The 13,962-nt window shown below is 41.3% G+C and overlaps 2 pseudogenes; one reads left to right on the top strand and one right to left on the bottom strand.

Moving 5' to 3' along the window:
- LOC122681069 overlaps window positions 1–13,962 on the bottom strand; it is a 180,498-nt pseudogene that overhangs the window by 87,470 nt on the left and 79,066 nt on the right.
- Window positions 1–13,962, top strand: part of LOC122681741 — a 68,467-nt pseudogene that overhangs the window by 11,776 nt on the left and 42,729 nt on the right.

Genomic DNA, 13,962 nt, shown 5'->3' with positions numbered 1-13,962 from the left:
TGACTGATTAAAGGCACTAAATTAATTGATATTTATGGACAACATGTATTAGATGTGGTTACTCAATAGACTGGGCATCTTGGTAGAATAAGAATTGATTGTCTATATACTGCTTTTAAATTATACAGCACTCCTTAAAACTAACATCCCTTCTGAAGTCTTAATTCATTACAAATAATAAAACAAGTTGATATACTAGGTGGATACAACTGAGGAGGTACTATGTAGCACATTTCCCCTGACTCCCATTATCACTGGGAAAGCCAATTGTAAAATATATAAAGTCATAGAAAACACAAGAAATATTTTAGTATTTGGTTTCAGAGGTGCTTTTGCAGTCATACTGAATATAATGTATAACTAATACTTATGAATTCAGAGTTTTTTAAAAATATAGCTAGGAAGCCCCATTTGAGAAGGCAATCTCTAGATGTCTACCTAGGTCTCCCAACTAGACGCAAAATTCTAAATATAATCCTGCTACCCACTCTCAGGTGTATGGTAAACACTAGACTAAATGAACTTACTTTCTCCTAACTCTCTCTGTCATTTATTGTCTTACTATGCTCAGAGGCATCCTCAGACAACAAATTCTGGAAAATCCTTAAAGAGATGGGAATATCAGACCACCTGATCTGCCTCTTGAGAAATCTGTATGCAGGTCAGGAAGCAACAGTTAGAACTGAACATGAAACAACAGACTGGTTCCAAATCGGAAAAGGAGTACGTCAAGGCTGTATATTGTCACCCTGCTTATATAACATATGCAAAGTACATCATGTGAAATGCCAGGCTGGATGAAGCACAAGCTGGAATCAAGATTGCTGGGAGAAACATCAATTACCTCAGATATGCAGATGACACCACCCTTATGGCAGAAAGCAAAAGAGAACTGAAGAGACTCTTGATGAAAGTGAAAGAGGAGAGTGAAAAAGTTGACTTAAATCTCAACATTCAGAAAACTAAGATCATGGCCTCTGGTCCCAATACTTCATGGCAAATAGATGGGGAAACAATGGAAACAGTGGCAGACTTTATTTTTTTGGGCTCCAAAATCACTGCTAATGGTGAACTACAGGCATGAAATTAAAAGACACTTGCTCCTTGGAAGAAAAGCTATGACCAACCTACAGTGCATATTAAAAAGCAGAGATACCACTTTACAGACAAAAGTCCAGGTAGTCAAAGCTATGGTTTTTGCAGTAGTCATGTACAGATATGAGAGTTGGACCATAAAGAAGGCTGGCATTAATTACACTCACATTGTTGTGCAACCATCACCCCTATTTCCAAAGCTCTTTCATAACCCCAAATAACTCTATAGCTTTTAAGTAGTAACTCCCTACTCTTCTTCCCCTTCAGCCTGGTAGCCTCTAATCTATGAGTTTGCCTATTCTAGACATTTCATATAAGTGAAATATTACAATAGTCATCCTATTCTGTCTGGCTTATTTCACTAAGCATAATGTTTGCGAAGTTCATGTGGCTGTATATATCAGTACTTCCCTTTTTTTTGGCTGAGTAATATTCCATTGAATGGACATACCATTTTGGCTTATCTGTTCTTCAGTTGCACATTTGGATTGTTTCTACTTTTTGGCTGTTATGAATAATGCTACTCTGGATATTTGTGTACAAGTTTTTGTATGAACATAGATTTTCAGTTCTCTTGAGTATATACCTAGAAACAGACTTGCTTGATTATAGTATTTGATATTTAACTTTTTGTGGACCCAGAAGACTGTTTCCTTAGGGCTGTACCATTTTACATTCCCACCTGCACTGTACAAGGGTTCCGGTTTGTCCCCATCCTCTCCAACTCTTGTTATTATAGCCATCTTAGTAGGTGTGGAAGGACTATTGGTTTCTCATAAGATCCATAAGCATAGAATGTTGCTAAAAACTTGGTGGGGGAATTAATAAATGTAATTTTGTATGTTCCAGGAGGATGGACTCAGTCAAGTTCTGGAGGAGAGGAAAGCTTTATACAAACAAAACCAATCTGATGTATAAGTTGGTAAGCTTGATATTTTAAAACAATTTAAGAAATACAATATTGAAATCAGATCATCTTAACATTAGTTTTTAGATATGACTGGGTTTTAATTTTCTGTGAGCCTGATCAGACCCTGGCTATACAAAACTAGAGGGATTTGTGTTAATGACTGCCATGTCTATAGGGACCAAACAGTGCTTGACACATGGTAGGTGTTTAATAAATAGTTATTCTTTGACTGGTATGACTTGACAGCAATTAGGTTGGATCCAGAAGAGTTGAGACAGGAGCAAGTAACAGACCTAATGAGTGAAGTGTATGGTTTCCACTGCTTGTTTTCATCAAGTGAGGCCTTAGTGGGTTAAAGGGAGAACAGGCAGTTTGCAAATTTAGCAGGAGTAGCAGTGACTTCCTAAACTCGAGTGAAGTTCACTAGGAACGCGTGCTGCAGAAGGCTACAGCTTGGTAGGTTAGAGGGTTCTGGAGTTGCAGACTATTTAGAGCCAAGCATGGTAGTTGGCACAGCGTAGAATTTGGGCTGAACAACAAACTTCAGAGGATCCTGTGATTGGGTGAAGAAAAAGATGACAAGAGTACTGACTGCTAGAGGAATGATGAGGTATTCAGAACTCAGCATGGAGAGAAGTTGGTCTGCAACATGAGATTTCGTCCTTGGCCTTGTTAGATAGTGTTTTCATTAGTTAGTTGGACATAGAAATCAGTAGCGTGTTGTTAAGTTTCATGGAGAACACAGAACAGTAGGAACACTTTGCAGTGACTGTGTTTAAGAATAGATACCAATGAACAAGGAACTGATGTGCAAGAGATCTGCAGTAAATGTAAGGGAAATGGAAAGCCCTGAACTCAGGTTTCCAAGTCATTCATTTGTTCATGCAACAGATACGCACTAAACAATTATGAGCTGATAAAGGGCTCTGGTGTTTCCATTATAAACAGCAGAATCAAGATGTTTGCCCCTGTGGCCCTCAACAGTGCCACTCAGAAGGCAGATGTTAAATGCAAGTAAACCAGGTCAGCCTTCCTGCTGTGAAGGAAAACACAACACCCGGAGAGAGTAATGCACCGAAAATATATGTAGATTGAGGAATCCAGGAAATTCTCTCCAAGGAAGAGACACTTCAGCTGGAGCCTGAAGAAGCTGGTTTTGGAGAGGTAGTAACTGTGGGCAGAGAGCATTCTAGTTGGAGGAAACAGCACGTGCAAAGGCCCTGAGTCATGAAAGATGGTGGGATGCCCAGGGACCTGATCATTCCCAGAGGCCAGCGTGGCTGGAACTTAGTGAGCAGGCACAGGGCAACACCAGCGGAGATTTTTAAGCATGTGGGGCAGGTGGTGGCATGTTTGTGCTCTAACCATCACCCTGGCTGTCATGTGGACAGTGAATGGTGGGACTGAGAGGGAGGATGGTGGTCGTGCAGGTGCCAGGAGAGATGATCCAGACCAGGGAAAAAGAGAACAGTTTACAGACCTGTTGAGGAGGTGACTGAACAAGCCTTGGTCCAGTTAAGGAATGATTTTCCTGTATTCATACCATGGGGAAATTCATGATCCAAAATTTTGTGCCCTATCCTCCTAGTTTGGTTCTGGGCAGAACAGACACTATTACCACTTTATGGTTAAAATTCTTTGTCAGAAGAAATCTATTCCTATTTAATTGCTCATGTGGAAATGTGAATTTTTTTAAGGAAGTTCTTGTGTACCTAATCAAGTACTTTGATATTGGGTATATTTTATTTGTGCTATTTCTTTATAATCAAGAGCACATTGTAAACAATGTGGAGAACAAATCTAATGTTTGTAGAGTGGCAGAAGTGTCTAGAACACATCTATAAGACATGCTACACAATAACCCTATATGCAAAACAGAAAAAGAGACACAGATGTACAGAACAGACTTTTGGACTCTGTGGGAGAAGGCGAGGGTGGGATGATCTAAGAGAATAGCATTGAAACAAGTATACTATCAAAGGTGAAACAGATCTCCAGCCCAGGTTGGATGCATGAGACAAGTGCTCAGGGCTGGTGCACTGGGAAGACCCAGAGGGATGGGATGGGGAGGGAGGTGGGAGGGGGAATCAGGATGGGGAACACATGTAAATCCATGGCTGATTCATGTCAATTTGACAATGGTCAAATGGACATGTGGACAAATGGACAATGACAAATGGACAAAATTGACAATGGTCAATTTGACATGGCAAAAAACACTACAATATTGTAAAGTAATTAGCCTCCAACGAATAAAAATAAATGAAAAAAAAAAAAAAGACATGCCTCAGCTATGTACATGGTACAAATCTAGAAGACACAGGATATATATTGCCCCTATTTTCACATCCTACAGCAGGCACATACATTTTGTATTTATCTGTTTCCTTTTAAAACCCCACAATAGATACTGATTAATTCTGTATATCTGGTTTTGTTTTCCTTTTTTTTTTTTTCAATTGTGTTTAAAATACACACCAGGTAGCTCAGTGGTAGAGAATCTGCCTGCCAATGCAGGAGATCAGGGTTCAATCCCTGGGTCAGGAAGATCCCCTGGAGAAGGAAATGGCAACCCACCCCAGTTTTCTTGTCTGGAAAATTCCATGGACAGAGGAGCCTGGCAGGCTACAGTCCATGGGGTAAGAAAGAGTCAAACAAGACTGAGTGACTGAGCACACATACTATTGAATGTATTCAAAACATTCACAATGTCATATAGCCATCACTACCACCACCTTCCCCAGAACTCTTCATCTTCTAAAACTGAAACACCATACCCAGTAAACAATTGTACATCTGATTGGAAAGGGTGATGCTTATCTGATATCTAAGGAGACATATATTTTATAGGGTAAAACCAAAATTTTATCCCTCTCTGTGTGAAGGACCCTAAAGTACAAACATGCACATAGTTGAAGATCAAGAACTATTTCTTGGATGAGTGGAGGAGCATTTGACTTTAGAGTCCTTAGTTCACTTTATGAGAATGAGGATTTGGAAGTATTGATACCATAGAAAGAGGACTCCGTAGGATGAGAACATGATGTGAGGCCATAATCTTATGCACCATGATATTTGATCTCTTATCCCAGCATGAAAAAGGAATTCTAAAAAGTGAAGCAAAGGTTGGTCTTTTGGAGACAATGGAAATTAATCAGTGTGCAAAATGCAATGTGTCACATGGCTAAACAAGACAATGGGAGTGTGATCCTAGGCAAATTAGTTAGGTAATAAACCACCTACAGATCTCTAAAGAGCATTATGGCTAAATAAAGCAATGCAAAAGAATAAGATAAATGTATATACAATTACATGTTATGATCCTTTGATGTATTTGGTGAAAAATGTAATCTGCATACAGATTTTTTTTTTTCTTTTTCGCTCAGTCCTGTCTCTTTGCCACCCCATGGCAGGGAATTATCCAGGCCAGAATACTGGACTGGGTAGCCTTTCCCTTTTCCAGGGGATCTTCCCAACCCAGGGATCAAACACAGGTCTTGTATACACAGACAGTGCAATAATATTTATGAAAAATATATACTTGCATATATCTGGATATGCTTGCAAATGCAAAGAAAACAGTTTGTAATGATAAATTCCCACTTTATAACATGTCTGTTAAGACGAGGAACATGATAGAAGGATGTTTTAGGACTGGGCTTTGGGTTCTTCTAGTCCCACTTTTTATTTTATGCATTTACTTCTAACTTTTTACAAGGAGAATGTTATGTCTGTAAAGAATAAAAATAACTAAATGAGGTGTACCAGGTTCACCAAAGCCTTACCTGAGAACCATGCTTCTGGATCCCCTCAAAGGTAAAGTCTGCCACTTAGAACACAGGAAAAATCTGTGCCTTCTGCATGCGGTGTGTGTGTGAGTGTGTGTGTTTGTGTGTGTGTTTGTGAACAAGCCAGGTTCTCCCAGTCAATTGTGAGTCACGTAAGCACTCATTTCATTCACCTTTAAGAAGTGCTTCTTGTATTAACTAAATCCTGAGAGGATGGGCACAGGAACAAATTTGGGGCTAGTTAGAGTATGGCATCTTGTCCCATCACATCATGGCAAATAGATGGGGAAACAATGGAAACAGTGAGAGATTTTATTTTTAGGGGCTCCCAAATCACTGTAGATGTTGACTGCAGTCATGAAATTAAAAGATGCTAGCTCCTTGGAAGAGAAGCTATGACCAATCTAGACAGCCTATTAAAAAGCAGAGAAGTTATTTTGTAGACAAAGGTCCATCCAGTCAAAGCTATGGTTTTTCCAGTAGTCAGGATGGATGTGAGAGTTGGACTGTAAAGAAAGCTGAGCACCAAAGAACTGATACTTTTGAAACCATGGTGTTGGAGAAGACTCTTGAGAGTCCCTTGGACTACAAGGAGATCCAACCAGTCCATCCTAAAGGAAATCAGTCCTGAATATTCATTGGAAGGACTGATGCTGAAGCTGAAACTCCAATATTTTGGCCACCTGAGGCGAAGAACTGACTCCTTGGAAAAGACCCTGATGCTGGGAAAGACTGAAGGCAGGAGGAGAAGGGGACGACAGAGGATGAGGTGGTAGGAAGGCATCACTGACTCAACGGACATGAGTTTAAGCAAGTTCGGGGAGTTAGTGAACGAGAAGTCTGGCGTCCATGGGGTCGTAAAGAGTTGGGCACGACTGAGCGACTGACCTGAACTGAACTGAGGCTACCACGTGACCGCCAACGACGTTCTAGCATTCGCGCAGGAGCAGCCTGGGTTCAAACAGACTCGCTTAGAAGTTCTCCAGGAAACCGTTGGGTGGGTGGAGAGGGGCGCTCGGTCCAACAGCTCCTTTCTGATCGGTTGTGCTGTTTGAGAATGTGGTCTTTCCTTCCTGGAAATGAGCCTTAATTCCTCGAAGGTTGCACCAGAGCCGGAGCGGGAGGTGGGGCAAGAGCCTGGGTCCGAGTCCCAGGGGCCGGGGTCGGAGCCGGGACCTGACCCGGAGAGAGAGAGCTGGCCGCCCACAGAGCCTGGCCTGGAGCCGGAGCCACTCTCGGCCTCCAGTCAAGACCGGGAACCGAGCTTGGCTGGGCGGCGGGGCAGAACGCAGAGCCCCCTCCCGAGTCGCGGCCGAGGCTCCACCACCTCCGCCGGCATCGCGGTCTGAGAACCAACTGGTCCAGCGGCCCCGCTGCCACACCAACTGCCTGGAGGAGCCGCTGTCCCGGGCCTTCCGGCAGCTGGGCTGGAAGGTGGGCTTGCAACCCTGGTCTGCTGCTGCCCATGGTGTTAACGGCCTTTCTAGGCACTGGCCTGATTTACCAGCCCCAGGATGAAGACGACGACCTCGAGGAGCCGTACACGCCGGTTGGGAGACCCACCAAGGGTGAGTGACGCTTTGTGCAGGACATTTCACCGCCAAAGACTCTCTCATCTTCTCCACCTCCAGGAAGAGCACCGAGGTTAATTATGCCTCCATCCTAGGGGTCTCCAACACCGAGACACTGCTGGAGCGAGAACTCTTAGAAGAAATTAGCAAGGTGGAAGGCGGCTGCAGGCTCTGACTGTGACACAGGACAACGGAACCCAGATCCCTACAGCGAGGTGTGCGCTAAAAACCAGGGCTCCTGTGTCCCCCCCTCCTCCAGTCCCACTCTTGTTCGCCTGGGAAAGGAACAAGGGCCTCAACCTGGAAACCACCACCTTCCCCATCTACAGCCAAGCCGGTCAGATCAGCTACCTGGCCAACATCCTGGGAGGAACTGCCCTAGGCGGGAGTATGGGGCTCAGCCCCAAAGCCATGCGGCTGCAGTACCACCTGAAGACAGGTGAAGGAGAGGAAAATGAAGGTAGCCAGGCGTGGATGATCCACTTCCTGAGGAAGGTTGGCAGCCTTGAAAAGAGTCTGGCATTGAAGAAGCTCAAGATACCTAGCGGCTGGGGTTTATAGGGAGGCCAGGAGAAGGTGGGAGAGGTAGGAGGACTTGTTCCAAGCACCATAGCAGCAGTACTCCCAGATTGTCAGATAGAGTCCTAGACTAGAAGCCAGTTGTGCTCTGCTCTATTTGATCCTTAATCCAACTTTCTTAAAATAGGACACTGAAGAAAGCCACAAAAGTATCTAAAAAAGAGTGGATATGTGTATAACTGATTTACTTTGCGGTATACATGAAACTGACACAACATTGTAAATCAACTACACTACAATAACTTTTTAAAAATAAAGTAAAAAGAGATAGGACCTAAAAAAGAGAGAGAGAGCGAAGAATGCCACAAATCTTAAATCCTTGGTAACATTCTGATTAAAAACACAAATTATACATTCTCAGGGTAGGTCTGTTCAATCCAGATGTTGATCTTCAGGTTTAGTTTGGTTTTCTGGTCAAGTTACTCTGAAATTCTTACTCAAGTTTAAGTCTTTGCTGTTTCTGGGAGCCCCCTCAACTTTGTTTGGAGTTCATTGGAATAAAAAAGCAAAACTTTAAACAAAAGTTCCATGATGTTTTTGAGAAAGAAAGACACACATTTTACAAGTAAATTACAGCATAGTGCCAGGCACATGTTAGCTGTTGAGTAATTTTCGGGCTGGCAAACCTGGTCCTCTGAATAAAACTGGTGAAAAGGAGAAGACACCTTCTGGAAAAAGCCTTTTAATACTCAGGCCTTTCTGAAATGGTGTTTGTGCAGTTAAAATAGTAAAATATACTGAATTAATAGAAGTTTAGAAAAAGTCATATGTCTATAGTTATTAATTCTTTCACAGTTTTATATAAGATTCAGATTTTGTACACTCAGGAGTTTTAAACTTTAGATTTTGAAAGCAACTTTGAAAAGCATGCCAGAGCTTTGTGGGAAGAAGCAAATCTTTATTATCTTCTTTATTCTAAAATCATAATCCATATATTTTGATTTTTTAATGAACTTTAATGTTTAAATCAACAAGTTGTGGTGTTTCAATATCATATGTAACTCACACACAATATCAGAATTGAACATTATTTACCTGAATATATTTTTGTGCAGGTCGTCTACTTTTCATCACTTTCTAGACAACTGGAATTTGAGGCAACTTCTATGACCATGGTCCCCTTGTTTCACTTGGCATACCTTCTCATCATATTATTTGCAATTGTATCATGCTACAGGTAAAACAATTTTATTAGTTTTATAAATTCTAAAAAATATATTATTGTGGTAATATCTATAATGTGTATATAACATTTATGACATAAAATGTACATTTCCAAAACCATTTTTAAGTGTACAGATCAGTGGTGTTAATTACATGCAGTGTTGTACAACTATCACTTTATGAATATTTTCTATCACCCCAAACAAACTCTGTAACCATTAAGTAATAACTTCTCATTGTCTCCCCCAAGTCTTGACTAATTTTTAATCTAGTTTCTGTTTCTATGAATTTGCCTATTCTAGAGATTTCCTGTAAGTGGGATCACACTGTATTTGTCCTTTCATGATTGGCTTATTTCACTTATCATAATGTTTTCAAAGTTGATCCATGTTGTAGAAAGAGTTCCTTTACATGGCTGAATAATATTCCATTTTATGTATATATCACATTTGTTTATCTACCTATCTTATTATGGGCACTTGAAATATTTTTGATTGTAGTGAATAATGCTACAGTTAACCATAGTGTCCAAATCTCTGTTCAAGCCCCTGTTTTCAGTTCTTTTCAGTATATACCTAGGAGTGGAATTAGTGGGTTGTATGATAATTCACTGGTTAGCTTTTTGAAGAACCACCAAACTATTTTCCACAGAGACTACACCATTTTATCTCCCACCAGCAATGTATAAGTTTTCCAATTTCTCCACATTCTAACCATGATTATCTTTTTTAATGTGTTTATTCACTATTTGTATATCCTTTGGAACTCCCCAGGTGGCGCAGTGGGAGAGAAGCTGCCTGCCAGTGCAGGAGATGCAAGAGACTTCGTTTTGATCCCTATGTTGGGAAGATGCCCTGGAGAAGGAAATGGTAACCCACTCCAGTATTCTTGCCTGGAAAATTTCATGAAGAGAAGACTGAACGCGCACACACACACACACACACACAGAGCCCCTTTTCTAGAGCACATGTCTCTAAGCAGAGGAGAACCACGAACATCTGCTAGAAGGAGGCTTTCATTCTTTTTGTTAGCCACAATATATTAAACTAGCGTTGACATACAGGAGATATTTAGGGTTGTGTTTATGGCTAATTGGACTCATAAGTGGGTGAGAAGATACCTAGACATGGGCACTTTCATACTGCTTGCTTCCATTCACACTCCTTGGCAGATCAGAGTGGAAGTAGCTATTTTCAATACATCTTTGTCGTTGTGAAAGGCCAGTCAGCGTATTCAGGCTTTGCTTGCTGCATAATTATCAACCAGTATAGTTTGGTAACAGCACAGATTCCCAAACTTTCTGTTCCCTCTCCTCCCCGCCTTTCTTCTGTTCAGTTCGTCTAGGTTAGTGCCTGGAAATTAAAGTTGTCCAGCAGACAGGAATGGGAATTATTGCGCAAGAGGGCGCTGAAGAGGTGTCTGAGTCAAGAATGTTACGAGTTGTAGGAATTTCAGTATGGAAGCCACCACCACAATTTCATGACTTTTCCCTCCAAATGTACAGGTGTGGCTGTATACGAAACAAAATGTGGGTCACAGCCTTTGGAGTCATTTCTGCTGCCTTGGCAGTGGTGAGCAGCTTTGGCCTGATGTACATTGGAGTGCCATTTATGATCATAGTTGCAAATTCACCATTTCTTATTCTAGGTGAGTAAAACAAAATGTGAGGATCCACACTGTGTATGTGGGGGTGTGGGGTGGGTAAAGAAAGGGTATTGTGTTACAGTAAGCAAAATAAGTATATATAGGGGACTCTACAGATCCAAAATGAGGAATCAGGAAAAAAGAAAATCAAATGGAATTATGTGCCTTTAAGAGTTGGAAAAATCTAGTACCCCATATGGAAAAACACAGACAAGGGACATAAACAGACAGTTCACACACACACACAGAATCCAAAATACTAAGCATTCAAAATATATGAAAGAAATAATTTGACTTTTTGATTAATCAAGGGATGCAAGTTATACCAAAAGTGATACACCTTGTTTTCTTATTAGATTAATGAATATTATAGCAAGACTGAAGGTTTGGGGAAGGTTGTATGCAAGTAAACACATATTCTGCTGAGGAAAATTTGTAAATTGGTACACTTTTAAAGTATAACTTTGCAACAAATCAAAAGTCTTTAAAATTTTAAATGGAGTACCTTTGACCTGCCAACTACACTTCTGAGAATTTGTCCTAATTATTGGACAGGTGCTCACAAAATAGAATAAGTATGTTCATTTCAGTGTGATTTAGAATAGGAAAAAACAAAAACAGGCTAATCCTATGATAGCTTATGGTAATGATGTTGGATTTGTGATCTCTGAAGAAGAAAATTCAGCCTCTTCTGGACCAGGAACCAGGCTTGATCACGCAAGAGCTTTTGTGAACCAGAGTTTTATTAAAGTATAAAAAGGGACAGAGAACGCTTCTGACATAGACATCAGAAGGGGGAAGCAGATTGCCCCCCTAGCTAGTCTTATCAAGGCCTTATATACTTTTTCCAAACCCATTCCCACAACATACATCTTAAAAGAACAAGATTAGAACAAACAATAGAACGATCTTACCAGACTCACTCCCATAATATGCATTTTAAGATGACAGGATTAGTCAGAAGGTTCTTGTTAAGGAGATACATGTCCTCGAGCAGGATACATTGTTATATTCACTAAGACAAAGCAATGTAGAAAAGAACCTTTGTCCTTTTCTCCTTGGGAGCCCCAGACTGCTTTCTCCTTCTGGAGGGCTCTGGACCCCTTCCTCCTCCTCCTCCGACATCTTACCAACCTACCTAGGAATTAACTCTCTCATTCCCCGATTCTTTTAGGAGAAATATGTTGCCAAGGGAAAGGGCTGTCATTTTCATTCCATAATTACTTCCTGCTATTGAGGGGCATCATCCCTAAGCTGTTGAGGCAACATATTCTCCTAACCCTCATACTGAGGGTCTCTGATCCAGGGGCCCCAAGTAATAGTTGGAGGGGGATGTGGCACTCGTAGGAGCCTGGACAACCATCTGTAACTTAAAAGCTTTCAGATGGTTAGAGACAAACCCCGTTTTACAGTTACAGACGTAAGGCAAAATAGCCATTAAACCAAGTTAAAACATAATAAAAATTAAAAGTTACATTATGTCCATAATTACATCAGTCCATCTTAGGGTTGTTAGATGTCATCAGATCAAGATGAGGCATCATATACAATTGTTATCAATGAAGGTATTCACAGAGCTGAAGAAAGTCCTTCCCTCAAAGCAGAGAAACCCACTATGCAAAGCCTTTCCCTGACGAGAAGGTTGAAAAGCTGAAAGCTGAGTCACATAGTTAATTCTAAGGTTTTAGGATCTATTACAATATCTGTGCATAAGAACAGTCTCATAGAGACAGTCCCTTCTTCTTAGGGGCAGTTCAAGCCCTCATTAAAGCCATGGGTAAAACTTTAAACCAACTGTCTTGTGTTTCCTGAGTTAGCTTACACAGATTTCATTTAATAATGGCATTAGCCTTTTCAACCTTTCCTGAAGATTGGGGTCTCCAGGAACAGTGCAAATGATATTCTATTCCTAGAACTTTTGATACCCCTTGAGTTACAGTAGCTTTAAGATGGAGCGTTGTTGCTCTGAACTATAGAGTTTAAGATCCCACTTATAACATAAGAAGTCAGTACGTAAGGTTTTGCCCATTCCTTAACCTCAGGCTTTAGTGGATACTACTTTTGATGTGAAAATAGGTGAGGGCCTTTGACCTTGATAACAACAGGAACAGCATTTTGAGCTCAACCCACAGTTTTCCATCAGCTCACATGCTAGAATTTACATTTTGTTCAATGAAAAGAGTAGGCTCCATATTCATGAAAACAGAGGCCTGGACCATGTTCAGTACATCCCTCCCTAGAAGGGGTGAGGGAGACTCCAGCATGATCAGAAACTCATGAGAAAACAGCAGAGAGTCCCAGTTGCAGCTTAAAGTTAATAGCATTTGTCTCATCCTGACAGTCCCATTACAGTAGTGGATCACGAGGAAAGCAAACCAGGGGCTTCTGTGAGCACAGAGAAAGTTTCCCTAGTGTCCAAAAGAAAATTGACTGATTGGCCCACCACAGTTATTAATCCCAAGGATTCCACAGGTGTAATTAGGAGGGGGACTTCTGGGGCAATCCCCAGGCACTTTCAGTCCCAATTGCCTTGAGTGTCTGACCCCTGTGGCCTATGTCTTAGAGGGCAGTCTGTCTTCAGGTGTGGTCATTTTACAAATGGGACACGGAGCCGGGTGTGGCTTAGATGCCTGATGGCAATCCCGCTTCTGATTTCTCTCCTTTCCACCATAATAACAAGTCCACCCTTTTCACCTGGGTTACTCTGGGCACTTTTCCTCAGGCTGTTTCAGAGTGGATCTAACAGCCATTGTTGGGGCTTAGGTCTTTTGCCAGAGTTTGTTTTTTTTTTCCTCCTCCTTTCCTCCTCGTATTCTTTACCATGATATATCATCTGAGTGAGCTGTAACAGTTTTTTAAAACTGATTTGGTCCAAACACCTGTTTTCATAAATTACGGCAGATATCTGGAGCTGACTAAGAAACCTATCTTTAAGATCATTGCTTCTTCTGTACTTTCAGAGTCAACATCAGTAAACTTCCAGAGAGCCTCTTGTAGTCTATCTAGGAATTTATCAGGAGTTTTCTTTCTCCCTGTTCTATGTCAGCCAACTTAGCATAGTTTAAAGTCTTAGTGTGCACTCGCTTGAGTCCTTCACAATACACCTGGCAAAGTGGTTCTGATCTCACCTTCTTTTAGCCATGCTATAGTCCCAGTCTTGCTCTGTCCTGGGAACTGCTTGGCTCCCAGTAGGGAGAAGGGCTATTTCATG

This window comes from Cervus elaphus, chromosome 23, assembly GCF_910594005.1.
Source record: "Cervus elaphus chromosome 23, mCerEla1.1, whole genome shotgun sequence".
NCBI lineage: Eukaryota > Metazoa > Chordata > Mammalia > Artiodactyla > Cervidae > Cervus > Cervus elaphus.
The sequence above is the reverse complement of the archived record's forward strand: the minus strand, read 5'-3'. Positions and strand labels throughout refer to the sequence as shown.